We start from the raw sequence: 20062 nt of genomic DNA on the forward strand, positions 1-20062 counted from the left end.
GCGCGGTTTTGAAGTAACAACGCCAATATTACGGCATGATTTGAAGTAGCTCGGTCATGGATTCTAAGTAACGCTTTTTTCTTTTACGTGAATTTTTATTTCTGTGCGTGCACAACAGCACTGGTGTAGTATTAAATAAAATCAACAAATTAATAATGTGATGAATGGACAAACAATGTTCTCCTCTTTCCTCGATAGCTATTCACTACCTTTATTGGGTGTTTATCTACGACGACGGCCCGAGTGTTCAGCCACCGTTCATATTGTGCCATCCTGTATGTCGGCAGCAGATCTGGAGAGTTTACCTCGTGCCTACTAGGATGCGCTAGTGGCAAATCATGGCAGACACACATTTAATAAACAACAGAGCCTGGAGTTATGTTAATAAGTTAAATAATTTTCTAATAAAAGAAAATATTTAGTTTATGATTCTTTTAAATTGGAATTGAAAAATATCCCCTATATTAGTAACATCATTATTTTGTGATTCAGAAAGTTAGAGCCTCGTAGAAATGTTATGCCCAAGACCTGTCGTGTAAACAATGTGGTCCGTAAATTTTTTGAATTTAATTTTAGTTTGTTTAGTCTGTCTCAAAATGTTACTCAACATTAATTTAAATATACGTACTTCAGATGTGTGCAGACACATATTAGAACTTTAAATTGACTTTTAACGGGAGCAAAATTTTTTTTCAGCCAGCACACATACTGATTGGAAAACAAATTATTTTTTATTAACATCCACACGTATGGAATAAAATGTATTTGTTAGTGCTGTTTTGATTGGTGCTCTGTTTTCCTGTAACATATTGTGTTACTTGATACTTTGAGGGGAGGGCGGAGGGTGTACTTAGCACTCGCATAGCAAATTTATCCCTTAAATTATTGATAGGTTGCTTTCACAAACAAAGTTTATCTCATTGCAACTCGGCTTCAACCACACCATTTTGACGTGATGTCTAATAAATCGATGAACGCCAGCTGCACGCACGAAAAAGTGTCCAGTTACGCACAATTTTCCATTACGCTGTCTCCCGTTATGCTCATTGTTACGTTACACTGTGTCCCGTTATGCTCATTGTTTGGTTACGCTGTGTTCCGTTACGCTGTCGGCGAGTGCAGTAATGATAGGTTATGTTACATTTGACTAAAAATTATGGTGATTCATATAATTCATGATAGATATTTGATTACAGTTTATTTATATGAAAAATTTTTCATAATTATATTTAAACTTTATAGCTAAACACCAGTTTTTAAAATTAATTACAGTCATCTACACGTGAACTGTTTCGTCGACTGTTTATAAAGTGAAGTGAAAAGTTAATGTGGTTTTCATTGCTTATTAAAACAATTTCGGCAATAAAGGTTAATTATTGATGCATTTTAAAAATCTGATTACTAGTATAATTTCAAGTATTTATTCTTTTATTATTAAAATAAATATGATTCAATTTTATTCATAAAAGTATGCAATCATTTCATCAATGTTTTGTCACGTTAAACTATCGTCCGTAAACCGACTTTACAGACAACCAAATTTTTTTCTTTCATTACGAAACTGAACAAAACCTGGGTGTGATGCTGCGGTGCTGACCGTTATCTTGGATTGGTGCCATCTTGACACAGCGTAACGGGACAATTTTTCGTGCGTGCAGCCGGCGTTCATCGATTTATTAGACGTCATGTCAAAAATGCAAAGAAAAGATAGGAATTGGTTTTATTTATGGAGCTGACTGTCCTGCCGAGGAATGAACCTGGTGTCTCCGTCAGCCCGAAGAAGTGGTCGATGATTACAGACGGTGGTGGGGGGAATAGAAGTGGTGGTTTTAAAAAAGACCCATTGGCTGATGATGATACCTGCTACACTCCTAGCTATCTGAAAATTTTGTGCGCGAAACCATAGAGGGCAATATGCATCAACCTTGGATGGTTTCATGTTCTAATATATACATATATGTTGAAAGTTTGCATGTAAAAAAAAAATTAGTTAATTACCAGCAATTTGCATAGTAGTGAAACTATAAAAATGTAGTTATAAAAGGTCCAACTTTAAAGTTGCTACATAATTTCCCTTATCAAGGATAGAGGAAGAAAGGAAGAAGGAAAGAGAAAAAAAAATGTGTAGTATGAAATAAAATTAATGTGGGGAGAAGACAAACGAATGATGGAAGAATTAGATAAGGGGAAATGGTGAATGATGCAATAACAAGGGGAAAGAGGGGAACACAACTGGAAGGAAAAAAAGGGAGGGGGGGGGGGGAAACCAAAGATGATAAAAGGGAGGGAATCTCTTTATATTACATGACCCATTATTTTATGTAATGTCTCAAATCTGACAGTTCTTAAAGTAGTACCAGTGATTTTTTCCACCACTTTGTTCTGCCAACAGTGTTCGAAAACAACTTCATGTGGTTGTCAGAGTTTGTAAAAAAAATGTGAGCCACTCTTTCAGTACTTGCAAGAGATGTGTAGCTTCCAACCTCAGTAATTCATATGTTCTCATGTCACAAATACCCTTATAATACAAATTCGGACACAGAATTCGCTGTAGAATTATTAAAAATAATGTAGAGCGTGATAAATACACGCAAATTATGTTTTCAGCTACATTTCTGGACGCCAATCACACGTAGTTTCCGTTGCCGGAGCAGCCACGTTGACTATCGAATCAATTCAGTTTGCAGAGCGAAATTTTTAACTATATAATGAAATGGCTCCGATAAAAAAAGAGAGAGAAAAAAAAGACTTGAAAAATACTAAACCTTGACTTTGCACCTGTATTCTGACAAGGAATTTTATTAAAATATCGGCCATCTTGTTGAAATTCAATAAACAGTTAACACTATAAAGGTTTCCCTACGTATTTTTCAACTTTGTTTTGCGCCATCTGCCACAGATGGCACACATTTCCTTTCCAAGCGACTTCCGTCGCATTCATCGAAATCACACCGTACCTAATTCGGTGTCTAGAGGGCTAAGGTGTTACACATCAACAACATTTTGTGATGCTTTTCAGGTTTTATGGAAATGGGTAGCGGTAGTGAGAACTGTCAATTACCAAAATTTAAGTACACACAGTACAAGATGCTTTTTCACACATTAGCACAAAACCCAGAAAAACCTCGAGTTCCTCTGGTTTTTAAATAATATAATTTATATTGATTTAATGAATGATATAGTAAAAATCAACGGTTGGTATGTAGCCTTCGTCTTAAAACATGATTTCAAGCTTTCAGTACATGCTAGAACTGACATAAAATTTTGTATTGAAGTTCATGAAAACCATTAAATAAGAACTTATTTAGTAGAAAAGAAAACCTTTTACAAACAATTAATTATTGTTATATTATGAATTTATTAAAAATAATGTGCAAAAACACAAAATAAATTAAAAAAAACTTTTTCAGGACACTTCCATCTTAAAAGAGCTTATACTAGAGCAGAGATATTTGGTTGGAGGGGGGAGGGAAATGTGTGCAATATGCGTGTGTATATATATATATATTATTGGCTTGTTTTGACTGTGGACCAACATTTGCAGGTGGCGCTACAGAGGAAGAAAGTCATAAACTTCACGGAGTATTTCAACGTCGCACGCGGGGAAGCGAAGGACTTGGACAGGGGGTTCGAAGAACCAGACTCATGGGTAACTATGCTGAAAGTTTCGTATAGAACCGTGTTGGTTGGTCACGAGAGAGAAGCCACTCCCACCGCGCCGATCGATCGTCACGCGGAAATGTTTGGACTCGCGCGTTCGGGAGCGCCCGGATACGCGTCCCGTCCCATCCCGTCCTGATCTTGAATTTAACGTGGTTCCATCCGGAATGTCTCCAGGCAAATGCTGTCATGGTTTTTTTTTGACGTGACGTCTAATAAATTGATGAAAGCCGGCTGCACGCACGAAAAAGTGTCCTATTACGCTTTGTCCCGTTACACTCATTGTACGCTTGCGCCGCATCTATCTCTCTTCCACTCGATTGGAACAACCATTGATTTTACTTTTTCGAGGCACATTAAACTTGAAACACTCCCATTCGTTTCCTACTTTTCCTATCATCGTCCTATCCTTAACAGAATAAGACAGATTGGAAGAAGTTAAATAGCAAACATGTATAAAAGTTATAGTTAAAATAATCTCTTCGTTAAAGTAATAAACATATTTGAATTAATGAGTGCAAATAAAAGTAAATTTATCAATTAAATTGTAGATTTCATTTCACTCCTTCTTTGTATCCATACAAAATAGTGATAATTCAATAAAAATGATTCAAATTATTCATAAAAGTATGCAATCATTTCATCAATGTTTTGTTATGACGTCACGTTAAACTATCGTCCATAAACCGACTTTACAGACAACCAATTTTTTTTATTTACAGTAGGCCGGTGTTAACTCCCTTCTGGTGGTCCTAACTTGTAATTCACGTCTCGCCGACAAAAAAAAAATGGCGGATCCAAGATGGCCGTCATGACATACTGGTTGGCATAACATATATTCCTTTGCTATTAGTGATGGGGTTTCTCTTCTGGTAGCCTCTGCCGAGGAAGGACCCATTGTCATTTATATTTCCCTCACAAGGTTTGTATCGAGGACTCCAAGGGCCATGACAGTTGTTTTTTAATTGAAATTTTATTAAAAGTTAAATGAAATAATTTTTTATAATTTTTAATTTTTTAAAATATTTTTTCAATATGGTGGAAGTGATGTCATAATTCAAAATGGTGGATTACAAAATGCCATATTCCAAGACGGCGGCCGGATCAAGGTCGAGATGCAACCATAACTAAAAGTGCCTCATCTGGCAATAGGGCACTGTAATGGAAAGTACATAGTTCGGGGAGTGGGGCACTAGATTCCAATATGGCGGCTATGATTAGACAATCGCATGTTGCAAGGCTGTGTAGTGGTGAGGCACTGGAATCAAAATTCAAGAAGATCCGGGTTAATCTGTAAAAGTGTAGCTAGGTATATAATGTATTTTTCTTTTTTTAAATTTATTTTTACATAAGCCTCCAATTAGTAATTTCATTATACTGTAATGTCTATGTTTTGTATTTCTTTTTATGCATTTTATATTTTGATGTTTATTTTTAATAGTTATACTTATTTTAACTTTACTTGTTTGTTTGTATTTTGTTTGTATTGTTTATATGTTGTCTTTGTATATATGTGTCGTGCCCACCGCTAAAGCCCTCGGCTGTTGGTGGGCATGTTACAGTATTAATAAATAAAATAAAATAATAAAATACCATGAGGGTTCCTTTGCCGTAAGACGAGACCTCACTTACAATAAGACAGTGAGTTAGAGTAAAATAAACAGAAATACCTTTTCGCAAACTCTTTTTAAAACCGCTACTCAAACATCGTGGCCACATGTCCTTGAATTCTTGAAAAGCGGGAATTGTCCATGAATTTTATTGTTTCATGCAATTATTTTGGCCGTTCGAGTGAATAATTATTATGTTCAATCTACATTTTGGTCAGAACCACATCTCCGAAATAGGCAGTAACCAAGATGTTGATATGTATGCGATGTGCAATACGTATGTGTCTGCATATGCTCGTGTTTACAACAATTTTAAGGTTAATCGTGTCTTTTAAAAAAATTGAGTTGCTCTTAGTATTTTTATGTATGTTTATACTTTGAATTATTTTCATAATTTTTCTTTCATTAAGTGAACCGCTAAAACACAATTCTGGTCCTTGAAACCCTTGAAATATCCTTGCATTTATTAATAATCTAAGGTGTGTCCATAAAAGAATGTCCCGGTTATAAATTTTAATAGTATCTACTGTAAGAGTTGTAGAGTGTTGGTTCATGGTCACAATTACAGAGTAACTCAAACAGATTTAGATAAGCGCGCAGTGTGGGTGCTGCTTTGTTGTTTTCTCGCTCGCAGCGCCACCTATGCAAAATGGCGATTCCTGAGCATAAAGCATTTTGTGTTCTGCAATTGTCTAAGAGTGAATCCATAATTCAGTTCAACATGCATTCTCCATTGGAATCTCTCTGTACGAGAGTGGTTGAACGCCGAAGTCCCTGACCGTTGGATCGGTCGTAATGGTCGAGACGACAGAGCTCTTTTTCTCTGGCCTCCGCGTTCACCTGACATAACGCCATGCAAATTTTTTCCTTTGGGGCTTTATAAAAGATCGTGTCTACGTTCCGCCGCTACCAAATGAATTGCCAGAGTTGAGGCACAGAATTGAAGAGGCTGTTGCTTCCATTACTCCGGACGTGTTAACCGAAGTGTGGGAAGAACTGGGCTTAAGGTTGGATGTGCGCCGTATAACTAAAGGTGCACATACTGAACATTTGTAAAAAAATGACTAGAGATTGGTTTGCCTTCATTTTGATGTGTGATTTGTTGTAAACAGTCTAAATTAAACTGCTACAATATGCCAGTGAAACTGGTACACTCTTTCACGAACATCCTGTAATTTGTGGCCACCCTGTGGAAGGATGAACAGTATTTGTTATTTGTTATTTGTTTCAGGATGAACAGCTGGCGCTTGCCCTTCCAGCGAGCACGGGTGAAGTTCCCAAGACAAAGGTGAGTGCTCGTGTGCACACGTCTTGCGCGGTGCGTCTGTGCCGTGCACTTCAGGCCGAGTGGCCAATGAGATGGCTGTCTGGCTGCTCTCCCCCCCCCCCCCCCCCCCTCCTCTCCCCCAACCCAGAGTCCCGTTCCACGATGACGCGGGGAAAGTAAAAAACTGAAACGGATCTTAACACTTCGCTGTCTGTTGCTTCTACAGTGCATGCGAACGTAACAAACTGCAACTAATGAGATTAATTTAACGGTTAAGAAAAAAAATTTTGTTTAGAAAAAATTTGAAAATTTCAGAACAAAACTTTTTTCAGTATTTACATATTTAATAAAAATAAACCACAAAGTAATGATATAACTCTTTATATTACTTTTCTTCACACAATTTTTAATGTATTTAAAACTCAGACAAACATGGCTACCACCGCGGCTAAATACTCCGCTTCTATTGGTCGCTCAGAGTAACATAAGCAAAAGAGTTTGAGCGTTGCTGAGCTAATCAGTATGGGTCCGTGTACGCATGCGTGCCATTGCAGATACTGTGTTCAGTGAGATATGTCCATGTTTACTTGATACGTCTTCATTTTCATGTCATTTTAGAACAGGCCTTAGTTCTGTACAGCCAGTTAATAGTCTAGTATGCTTGAATCAAAGTATCTGCTGCTATAATAAGTATTTATGATATAATTTTTTTTTATTTGGGAAAAAATTTATGATACCAAAAGATTGGTAAAAATTATATCATCAAATATGCCAGTCATGTTAATTTTGAGCTGTAAAGGGCACACAATTGATTATAATTATATACAATATCATTACTTTTTTTTGTAATTAGATGATATTTAGGAAATAACTTTGAAGAAAATTCAAGATGAAATATTAAATGCAAGAGAGCTTTGATGATGAATTTACAAGTAAATTTACGAGAAAAAAGCCCTCTAATAATAGTGAAGGCAAGAAAATGAAATAACTGTAATGCTTGAGAGACACAGTCTAGAATTGTCTTGTCCCAGTAGAACTTTTGATGAGGCAACAGCTGTCCGCAAAATGCTGTTCATAACTTCTGCAATTGCGATAAATCCCTGTTTGATCCTCCCGGCAAACGGAATCCCTTGGAGAGAGGCGGGTGAATCCTACATCTCAGAGCTAAACAATACCAGTCCAACTTTGGCGATTATTGTTTTATTGCAAATTATGAACGTTTTAAAAATTATTTTTTATAAAACCATTATGTCGAAACTACACTCAAACATTTTGCTAGAGTTGTAATAATAGCATTAGTCCAAAGTTTTAGTTGAAACAGACAAAAAATAAGTCGAGTTGTAATGTTAATTATTTTTCCTGATGTAACTAAAACTAAGCGCAATTTGTAGGAGGGGTCCGGGTTAGGGAGGGACATAGGTGCGTCTCGGGCCGAAGCCTATACGCCTAGTCATGCAGTCAGAGGGTAGCATGTATTGTGTGCTTTGTGCGTGGACTGACCAGCCATGACAGTGATTGAAGACATACGAGGAATGTCCATAAAGTAAGTACCGTTTGGTCATTAAAAAAAAAAAATAAATGATGAATACAGAAGATTTCCGAGAACAGTTGCTGTGCTATCGTCGTTGTGTTTTCCGTAGTACTTGTTTATCTTCATCGCTGTGGTTATATGTTTGCTGCGTTGTCCAGGTTTGTTGTCTGCCTTCATTTAATCTGTCTCGTCTGTGCTGTTGTATTAATATTTCCATGACTAAGTTCCTTCAACAGAATTCTCGTGCTGTATGATATTAATGCGTTAAACATCTTTTGTCAGTACTGTCATCGTTTTGTCGTCCATATGCTTGTTTGGTCTCATCGTTGGTTCCGTTTGTCAGACATCAGCTGATTCGGTCTTGTTTTCTGTGAATTTTCTAGCTGCCTGACTCGGCTTCGCACGGTTGTATTATTGGGGGGGGGGGGGGGGGGGAAATGAGACCAAATCTCTTATTTACAGTTATAATAAATGAAATAAAATGAAAGTTAATTAATTTTGACAAAAAAAAATTAATACAATGCTTTGTGATGTACCGAAGAAAAAACGAATAGCACCGATGGTTTCCCGACTCTCAAGCACGCAACGTTGTCATGGAGACGAAGTACCCACTGTTTCCCGGGCTTAAACACCAATCAACATTGATAATCAGTTTATTATTAATTATAAATTATCAAGACCATTAATCGAAACAAAAAACCATCGTATCTCTCAAATTGGAAAAAAAATTACGCATAAATGCCAATTTTCATCGAAATCGGTTGACTTGGTGAAGAGTTCACTTGGAAACAAACATCAGGACACTGGATTTATATATATTAAGATTTTTTATTTTTTTATTTTTTTATTTTTGGAGTTTTTCCATGACAGACAGTGTAAAACTGCAATGAAGTATGTACAAAAAACTGCATTAAATCAAGATTCCTCATTGTGTGAACCATCCAAAGAATGGAAAAGGGTCGACCAAGCAGGTGTTGGGCACTTGCACGCTAGGTACACTTCTGCGAGTTGGCTGTGTCCTCTCTGGGCGTGAGCGTGGGGGGAATCCTTCCCGCCTTCGCCCGCGGCGGGTGGGGGGCCGGAAGGCGAAAGGAGCGTGTCTTGTGCTTTGTGCTTGCAGAGCGAAGACGACGTGGTCGAGGATGCCGTTCGCTTGTTCGCGCTCGCGATGTGCGAGCTCGTGGAGCTGGCGGAGAAAGTGGACAAGGTACGAGCGTGGCACGGCGTTCGATCTCCCTACCGTGCCACCATCGGCCGGATAAATTCGAAATTTGAAGGCCAGGCACTGTAAAATTAGTTGGAACCAGGGCTGGAAAATAAAAATTGGTTGTCTGTAAAGTCGGTTTACGGATGATAGTTTAACGTGACAACGTCATAACAAAACATTGATGAAATTATTGCATACTTTTATGAATAAAATTGAATCATTTTTATTGAAATTATCACTATTTCGTATGGATACAAAGAAGGAGTGAAATTAAATCTACAATTTAATTGATAAATTTACTTTTGTTTGCACTCATTAATTCAAATATGTTTATTACTTTAACAAAGAGATTATTTTAACTATAACTTTTGTTCATGTTTGCTATTTAACTTCTTCCAATCTGTGTTATTCTGTTAAGGACAGGACAATGATAGGATAAGTAGGAAATGAATGGGAGTGTTTCAAGTTTAATGTGCCTCGAAAAAGTCAAATCGATGGTTGTTCCAATCGAGTGGAAGAGAGATAGATGCGGTGCAAGCGTACAATGAGCGTAATGGGACACTTTCGTGTGTGCAGCCGGCGTTCATTGATTTATTAGACGTTTTCACGTCAAAAAAAAAGTTTTAAAAAAATTGTTTTTTTGTTCAAACCATCTTTTTTTTTATTACATTAGTTATTTTGGTCCTCACCATGTTCAAATGAAAGCTGTACAACATCCAACTTTCTGCCACTCGTGTTGAACCAGAGAAGTTGTAACATCAAAGAACTGAAGTCCAGCAAATCTGCACATCTGACTGGGACTTGGCCACAGAAAGGGTATTTCCCCAGCAGGAGGAGGATTCTCCATAGAATGGGGATTTACAATACAGCTGGGGATTTCCCACAGATAAGGATTTTTTTAAATTAATGAATTTATTTCCGTCTTTTTTTGATACTTTTGACTACAATGTACTAATTCATTTAATTTTAGATTAGTATTTAGCTGGGTTAAATTTACTACTTATTCAGATAATTTAAATGATAAGAACTTATTATTATTTAATTATTTGTACCCATAAATATGTTGTTATTAAGAGTGGAATTACCTTTGATTAAAATGTATTAAAATATTATATTTAAAAATACATAAAAACAAAACATTAATTTTTTTCTAATAAAAATCACTCTATTTAAACCATGTTTTAAATCAGCCAACAGAATTGTATATGCAAGGTTCTTTTCGAAAAATAGAAAATGGAGAGAGAGAGAGTAGTAGGCCAACTATGGGGGGCTGCATTTTCCTCATTTCATTCAGGAAATTGCAAAATAGCTAAATAATAACAATAATAATAATTAATAATAATAAAACGTGTGAGCGTAGAGTCCTTGCGCGGCAGAAGTGAAACTTCTTACTTATTACGTATGGATAGAGTAATATTATTTACATTTTCAATCACGCTATTAACATAAAAATGAATTATACTTATAAAGTTAATTGCACAAATCAATGACTCTTTTCCTCATGAATAAATAAATTGTAGATACCTTAAATTCAATAAAAGAAAAATGGTAATGTCAATCATTGGCCATTACGAGAACTGAGGAGTACACACACACGTGCAGCGTGACACGAATTCCGTAGCATCGCTGCTGCATCATTTCTACCTCTCCCCTGCCGTTTCCCCTTCCGGCCATTAAAACTATAGTATGCTACGCTATTTATCTATTCCCCCCGCTCCTTTTTTGCCATCTTTCCATTCGACCGCAAGCGCATGCGTTGGAGTGGCGTCGCCGCTGACTCACTCTCCTCCTCTACCGGTTCCCCCCGCCACGCACCAAACTATTCCCCTCGTGCGATCAGAATTTTCGTAACGCTCGAAAATTTTGGCCCCCTCAGCAAAGAGGTTTCACTTTGAAAACTAGACAGGGATGTCAGGTGAAATTTTATTACAGATTTGTGTGGACCCCCTGACTACGCAACCTGCAAGGGTGGAACGCAGGAAAAGCGAACGTGCAATGTTTTGTGCGCTGTGGCATTGACGTACGAGCGTCTAGTGTCTCGTGTCCCGCAGGCGGTGAAGGAGACTGCGGACGAGGCGAGACGTCTCAGGGACACCCACGTGCACAACCTGCTGAGCAGCTTGAAGGCGGTCAAGTCTCACGGCCTGGAGGTTAGACCGACGCGCCGCGCATTGTTACGAGCGTGTGTGAACAGTGGGTTTCAATTAGAAACGGGCCAATCGAATTCCCAAGTACAGTAGAGTCTCGATGAACCGAGATTCCGAGCCGAACTAAAGTGACGTCTCTGGCAAGATTGAGGACCTAGATAACGTTGACTGTTGTCGAAAGCCTAAAGAAAATTAACCTCCGAGATGCCGTTTGCTGGTCGGGCAAATCGTAAAGTGACGTGAAAGAATCAATACTAAAAGAGAAGCTAGAAAAAAAAAAACCAGAAAAATTATATCAGTTGGCCAAATGTAAACCCAGGACGATTTTCTTGTTTAATTTCTGTTACTGTTATCAGGGATTTTGCTAACCCGAGGTTGCCGCAGTCAACATTAACTTGATTAATCGAAACTCTACTGTACCATCAAATTTTTAGTTCAGCCGACTTCCGATAGTCTGGCATTCAACGTTCGGGGATTACCGATGGTCTGTCATCAGGGAGGAAATTACAGTAAACTCCCTATTATCCGCGGGCGGATGATCCACGGTGCGGATTATCCGCGCATGCTACGAAAAAATACAGCATATATGTAAATCTGTATTTTATTACAAGTGAGCACATTTGAACACTACTGACGAGTGCATTGTGTGCAGTATACAGTAAAACGCCACAGGCCTTCTCGGAACTCACGCAGTGTCTAATGAAGTCTCTGAGTACGTACAGTACTGTATCTTTGTTACGAAACAAGTACCGAGCACTTTTATGTTTACATTACTGAAATGTACTGTATGTTAATTATTCAGTAAAATACTAATATTTTAGCATCATTTAAAATTTTTTTACTGTTAATTTTAACTTTTACTTTCCATAAATTTTTAGACTTTTAAGTTGAAATTATGTTTCCTTTTTTTGTTTCCCATTTTCCGCTCTTTTGCGGATTATCCGCGATTTTCACTATCCGCGGTGGCCCTGCCACTTAATTTCGCGGATAATCGGGAGTGAACTGTACTTGTTTAAGCCAACTAAGTCAACGTGACCTACAAACCTATGATTTTCAGCTAAGGTAGAAAAAGCTTTTACATAATGCACTTAAGTGGCTGTCGGGAGTGCTTGGTGCGGCCCGGGACTAGTTGGGTGTGTTCTGTACAGTTCGGGATCGTTTGGAAGTGTACATAAGCCTTTAAAATGTCCAATGAAAATTTAGTTTTTGGCCTGTATTTTCAGTTGAAATGTTTATCCGTTATGTTAGGTACCGCTAAACACCTCTTGCTCCCAGACACCATCTTATCGATGTATTTGCTCTAAAACTTAGCCTTTAGTGATGTAGTAAATTAAAACAATTCAACACTGACAAATCTGAAGTATAATACTAGACCTATTCTATTGTAGTTCGCCGAGATAAGTAATTATATAAATGAAATTAAAACTGTTATGGATTTTGGAATATCAGTAAGTGAAACAAACAAGGAGTTGATTGTTTTAACACCTAATTAACATTTTTTAATTACTTGTACATTTTTTTTTTTTGACACTCAACACTTAGATTCGTATTTGAGGGGTACATTCGAAGTTATCTTTGGGATTTGAATTTTGACCCATCACAAGTGTTGAATAATAAAGTACAGACATATATATATTTTTTGAACTTTGTTATTGTCAGTGAAATATGTTGAAGCACTTGGGGGTACAAACTTCAGATGGTAAATTTTTAGAGGAAAACTTTTATTAAAAAAACCACTAAACACCTGTGTTGCGGATTTTGGTGAAACTAGTTGTGAGTTTGTAGTTGAGTCGTGCGTGTCATTGTGTGTGCTTGATAGTTGATGCGTTCACCCTCCAGGTGGCGAACTTACGGTCGGAAGTGGCGGGGCTGAGGCGAGCCCTCGAGATTTCGCAGACACGACTGCGGTTGGTCGAGGAAGAGGTGCGTGGCGCTCCCGTCTCGAGTCACCGACCTCACACTCCGCATCGGTGCACTCAGCGTGATTGCGCAAGTGTTGTAAACGAGGGGTGCAGAAAGAATTGAACTATTTAAACCATAATTTAAAAAGTGTAAAAAAAAAAAAAAAAAAAAAGGTTTACGATATTACAACTGTGTGACGAAATTACAAAGAATAGTGCTAAAAAATTACACTGTCAAGGCATATGGTGAATTGCAAGGAACGGCATTTAGAACAAAGAACCACTTATGAGGATTCTCGATCACCGGTGCTGAGAGGACCACACACTGCAGGGAGAGGGAGAAACACCTCTCTCTCTCTCTATATATATATAGAGCGAGAGAGAGGAAGGGGGAGGGAGAGTGTGAGGGAGGGGGGGGAGAGTGAGGGAGAGGGAGAAGGGGAGGGAGAGAGTGAGGGAGGGGGAGAGAATGAGAGAGGGAGGGATGGAGTAAGAGGGAGGGAGAGAGAGAGAAAGGGCAGGAGAGAGGGAGGGAGGGTGAGGGAGAGAGGGAGTGAGAGAGTGAGAGAGGGAGGGGGAGAGTGATGGAGGGAGAGAGTGATGGAGGGGAGAGGGAGAGAGTGATGGAGGGGAGAGAGAGGGAGAGAGTGATGGAGGGGAGAGAGAAGGGGGGAGAGAGGGAGAGAGAGAGGGAGGGGGAGAGAGAGGGAGGGAGAGAGAGGGGGGAGAGTGAGAGAGGGGGGAGAGTGAGAGAGGGAGTGAGTGAGAGAGGGAGGTACAGAGTGAGAGTGAGGGAGAGGGTGGGAGGGTGTGAGGGAGGAGAGGGAGAGGGAGAGGGTGGGAGAGTGTGAGAAAGAGAGAGTGAGGAGGGAGAGGGGGAGGGAGAGAGTGAGAGAGGGTGGGAAAGAGAAGGAGGGAGAGAGAAAGAAAGAGAGAGAGACTTATTTTTATTACACTCCACTTTTAAAATTGTGTCCTGATTTATAAGATGTGTGGTATTGTTTCAATGCATGCGTTGCGTAAGAACAGGACTTCGACATGTTTGCATGTGGGAAACTATATTTATTTTTTTTCTTATATTTTATTTAATCATGAGTCAGTGAATTGAAATGAATATGAGTAGATCAATTTTTTGTTATTGGGAAATTATTTTTTTTATGAAAGTATATGGTGTATGTTTTCCAAAAAACATCAAGGCATCATGTGAGTTTTATATGTTTAATTAAACACAGAGCTTGTGTGTTCAGTACGAACCATATTTTTATTTGGTGACTCCACTTATTAGTCATTACGTACTATGCCGATGTTTATACTTAAATTTAAGAAAGCATTAACCAGGATTCGAATCTGGACCGTCTGGAATTTGAGGCCAGTGTCTTACCTCTGCACTACTTTTACTACCATCAACACAAAATGACAAAATGTAATTTGACGGTGGGCGCACAAGAAATAACATTTTGACATTAAAAAAAATGAATTTTTCGCTATCCATTGGGGACTTAAAATCTAACCCTTGTTGCGTTTGTTTTGTCAACGATCTACAACTGTTCTTGATTTATTTTGTTCAGGTCGTGAACAAGGAAGAGGTTATAATGTTGATGACGAAGTCGGCCAAAGTTCACGACTCCATGATCAGAGAACGCGAAAACAGGATTCGTGCTTGTGTAAGCATTCTTGACAGTGATCGTAATTATTTTTCAACTCTCTTTTAATCAATTAAGAATCTTTAGAAAATATTTTATTCAAACTAAAAGGTCTGATTCGCACACCAACAGTTAAAAAATTATTTTTGCTTCATATAGAAAATGTGTTGCAATTCCCCATGAATTTTTCTAATTCTAGTTTCACAAATCTTTGATTATTTTTTAACTGTACGAATTGTAGCATTAAGATAATTTTACCTTACTCATTTTATTTATTGGTTTCCAGTACAGAAATTGTGATGTGCTTGTTTCAGGAAAATGAAATTGCCAGCAACGAGGATACAATAAAAAATCTTACTATTTCTGTGAGTAACTAATATCATAAATGCTCAGAGGAAAAAAAATTACAAGATATGATTTTATATATATGTATATAAATTCAATTCTAAGATTTTGATTTTTTTTCTTTTTAATTATCCCTATTAAGAACTCTCTAGTGTAATATGTAATCTAGCATAATTCCTGCCGTTACTATCAAGTAATAACACCTTAACTGAGAATGTTTATTGTTGATATTTTCTTAATGTTTCATAACTAATTTATACTCATGTTTATTCTGTTATGCATAGGCATGTAAGTTATATTTTTTGTGCTTTAATATTAATTATTATTAATTTGGGCTAGGTTTTACATAAATATGAATTTAGTGTTTTTTATAATTTTTTTTGACTTTAATTTGTTTTGTCAGTTAAACTTAATATATTTATTGATTACGGTTTTTGCAATTTTTAAGCTTCAATTGGTTAGTGAGGCTGTAACATTCTAGAAGTTTTAAAAAGAAAGAAAGAGACAGGCGAGACCCGGGCGTGACACACTTGTCGCCAACACGTTATTTTTCACGCCTCAAGTTAGCACGTTGTCTGGTGAAACTCAGCGCATAGGCGCACGACTGCGCAGCAACGGACAAGAACCTTATCTGGGCGCCTGTCCTCGCGCCGGCCAGTTGGAACGAGCCGTGAGGTGGTGTGCCGTGCCTTTCCAAACTATTTCAGAGAAAAAAAAAATTCCAGCAGCACATTATTTCCAGTACGGTCATGTTAGTTCCAGGTTCTGTGTTGTGATTGATCGGTTGAAACATGGGCTTGCCTTTGTAAGGGAAGGAAAACTGCATGATGCAAACATAGTTGGTGCCGCGTTCGATCATGTCATTGGCAGCTCATAAAAATAAATATACTATTTTCGCCTGCTGGTCGGGGCCTAGCCGAGAAGTAAATCGATGAACGCCGGCTGCATGCACCAAAAAATGTCCCGTTATGCACATTGTCCCGTTATGCTGTGTCCCATTATGTTCATTGTCCCGTTACACTGTTTTCAGTTATGCTATGTCCCGTTATGTTGTGTCCCATTACACTCATTGTAAGCTTGCGTCGTATCTATAATTTCATCAATGTTTTGTTATGACATTGTCACGTTAAAATATCGTCCTTAAACTGACTACAGACAACCAATTTTTTTTATTTTTCAGACTTTTTTTGAAATAGAAATTCAACCCCAGGCGTCATCATCAGTCCAGAGTGATCGACGTCACTCTCCCGGGACATATCCGCGGGGTGCCGTACCTTACTTAAAAGATTAACCATGGGACTTAATTGTTTTTTTTTTTTGTAATCAAGTAACGAGCTAGGCCTACAGTAATACGTGAAAGATCGTCTCGACCTGTTATGTAAGTTGTGATCTGTTTTTGTTTTTTGAGAAGTAATAATAAAACAAAAAGACTGCTTTAGAAACAACTCCATTGTAAATACAACTAAATACCAACCTTTATTGTAAGGTAATGATTCATCATCAATGTTGGCAACAACAAAAACTTCAAAATCATTTTAAAATATTCATAAACTTTCCAGTGATTAAAGTATCATGTTACTTGGAACACTAGGTACTTACGAGCTAAGACTTTTCAACAGGGAAATTTTATTAAATGGTTAATTTGTATGATATATGTGCAATTGTGCAGTACTAATTTTTAAAGATTTATTATGTAGGAAACTTTTTTAAGCGAGATTTAGTTTATAGTATGTACATATATAGTAGATATTATATAAGTGTGATCATAATTTTTTAACAATTATTTGTACTACTCTCTAAATAATATCTGTCCAGGAACATGACGTGCGACATGATATATCGTGGGAAGTTTTAACTTAGAAGTGTTCTCATTCTGGTAACCTGTCTCTTGCGGGAATTAAGATTTGAAGTTAAATTTGTGTTTTTAGCAGGGTGGCCAACCATACTATCGTGATAAAAAGTACGGCTATGTGCTTGACACCATCGTGGTATGTTTGTTAAAAAAAATCAGTGGATTCTACTTCAGGTTGTGTTTCATCCTTGTATTGGTTTTCCATGGCTTGTCAAAATCACTACAGTCAAATTATCAATGCAGGATTTTCAACATCAGGGGAAAAAATTCTGAATTTTAAAGGGAATTTTCGAATGTCTGGAAAAATCATGGAATAGTTGAGAAAATATTGTATTGTGTTCAGCGTTTGTTTGTTGTAATGCTGGCATGCGTGAGAAGCTCAGTACCTCAGGGTATTATTAAAGAAACATCACTTTTTATTTTGCATTGTTTACTGCGTAAAGCGGTGTGGAAAGTGCTGCTTTTTATTAATTTCCTAATTTTAACTCCATTTGGTGGCGATCTTGCAAAAAACGCTCTGGCCAACAAAAAAAACCTAAAAAAAAAAAAAGTTTTTTTTATTGTCTGACTTTATAATTTATTCGTTATTCCCCTTCCCCTTTTTTTACATTGAGCTGCCTCCCACTTCTGGGTGTTGCATTTTCCGTTACGCTCTTGATGGCTGAAAAAAAAAGGATGTGAAACAGTAGATTCTTGTCTGTGAGAAGATTCCAGCGAGGGCTTCTCGTGTGGAGACTTTACGATGTTGCTTTTTTTGCAGCTGGCGGACCAAACGAAGTGGAACCGGGACCTCCGGGAGATCGTGACGAGCACGCGGCAACAGCTGCAGGAGCTGTGAGGCCGAGAAGCCGTGCCAGGCGGCGCATGCGCGCGAGTGTGTGTGTGGCCATACGGTGCTCCAGACAACCTTGCCACTTTCCGACCACCGCTGTACGCTTTACCTCCGGTCGGGAGGCAGTTTTATTCAAACACAAAAATATTGTGACTTAGAGACGTGAGTGGAGAAACGTAACCACGTATTTATATGGAAAAATTTCCTTTTTTTTTTTTCATTACGAGGTTGAAGTTTGTGATACAATAATTTATTTTCTGCGGATTGGCAGATACTGTTCAAACAAAAAAAAATTGTTCATAACAGTTGGTAGAGTGTAGCATGGGTCCTACCTAGCTCTCAAATATTAAGTGAACTATTAGGTATGTTGGAAAGAAAGACAAAAATGTATGTTTTATTTCCTTTCCTTGAAATAAAAACATCTCTAATTGAAACCCGGGGCTTTCTTCAGTTTGTTCGTTTGATAGAGCAACGTTGGAAGACCTTCTTGGCTTTTACACGTAATTATTAAAAGAATAAATATTGTGTTTCCTCAATACTGCTTTATATCAGCTGATTATTTGCTGCAAGTTCATAGTGACCTAGTTTTTAACATACTTTTGTTTTATTATGTGCAATATTATTGTAATTAATCTTAGTCTTCAAGTGTTTTATTTTGAAAAGCCTCTTGACTATACATATATTTTTATTGGCTTTCACTTTGCTGGCTTGGGTATTATTTGTGTTAAGTGTGAGTTTCAGTATTCATTGCAATTAAATGTTATTTTTTTTAATATAATTTTTCCTATGCATTTTATAGTGGTTTCAAAACAGTGAGGATTGTGTCGAAATTATAAAATAATCACACATAAAAGCAAACAGAGTGGCACCTTTTGATGTTTTTTTAAGTAACCAACTTTATTCAAAGGGAAAAAAAAACCTAAATATTTTCATGAATGAATCTTTGGCTTGAAGTGTTTTAAAGCTAAGCAACAAATGGGAAGATTCACATCAAGAACGAATAGCATATTTCCTGGATGAGTCAAATGAAATATTAAAAAGAGCTTCGGTTGATTAGCTTAGTGGAAGCTTCGCACAGGCCTAGTTAGCGGCATCGTACTTTGACCTTACAGCCCCTCGACTTTTCGTCGACAAAGTGTTACGGTTGTGCGCCGCTACGGTCTTAGTAACCCGAGGAGACACTAGAGTTGTCATAAAAATGTAGTCTGCACACGCCTCTTTCACTTGCATCCTAACCCCGTTTGATTCTTTTAAATGATTTTAAAAAATGTGACAAGATCATTGTCATTAGAAATGAGATTCCATGGTTTCATTTTCAGCCCAATTTCAATTTTAAATTTAAATATTTAGGGTGTTTCTGTATTGGATTTATTTAAAAAAAAAAATCTGTCTATGAAAATGGTGCAAAAATTATCTCTTAAGATGTTTCTCTATACTGAATGAAATTTTGATTGTGATACAAGATGCATTTTTATAATATTTTTCGTATGAATGCCTAGAGAAAATTCATTCCGAAATAAAAAACAAATTGAAATTAGCAGTCATTTGGGTACTAGCATGTAATAAAATCGGTAATAAAAAACAAGGTGAGTAACATCTAGTGACAGATAAGTTAGGTATTTGTCATCATTTAGTGGATATAATTAATGTCATCCAAAAACCTTGGTCTGTGTAGTTTTTTACAGTTTATTTCAATCCGTACCAAAATAAAAATATTTATTGAATTTTGGAAATAAAAATTTTGGCTATATGAGTTAATGGGAAATGGGGGGGGGGGGGAGTGGGGGAGAGTAATGGGCTGCCTCACACCCTCCCTTAGTAAATAGACAAAGAAGAGCCGAGAGTCAACACTAGTACCGTATTTCTTACGAGCCAATAAGCTGAGACACGGAACACTGAGACTTCTCTTGTATCCACGGAACTCTAGAATGATGTGACCCTTACGGTGAAAATGTTAGATTTTTTATGCTCAAAATTAAAAGGAGCGATCCTTCTGCGGGTGAATACTATAGGTTACTTCTGTTTGTCAGGATGTTAAAATTATATTTTTTTACTGTGTAAACATCC

At 37.4% G+C, this 20062-nt stretch overlaps 1 long non-coding RNA gene across 1 annotated transcript; it reads left to right on the forward strand.

Moving 5' to 3' along the window:
* The first annotated feature begins 11350 nt into the window (after window positions 1-11350).
* Window positions 11351-19314, forward strand: LOC134540744 (uncharacterized). Its single transcript, XR_010076497.1, has 5 exons — window positions 11351-11425; window positions 13262-13345; window positions 14892-14987; window positions 15281-15331; window positions 17924-19314. It is a non-coding gene; the product is annotated as an uncharacterized LOC134540744 (long non-coding RNA).
* The last annotated feature ends 748 nt before the right edge of the window (window positions 19315-20062 follow it).

Source organism: Bacillus rossius, chromosome 17 (genome assembly GCF_032445375.1).
Source record: "Bacillus rossius redtenbacheri isolate Brsri chromosome 17, Brsri_v3, whole genome shotgun sequence".
Taxonomy (NCBI): domain Eukaryota; kingdom Metazoa; phylum Arthropoda; class Insecta; order Phasmatodea; family Bacillidae; genus Bacillus; species Bacillus rossius.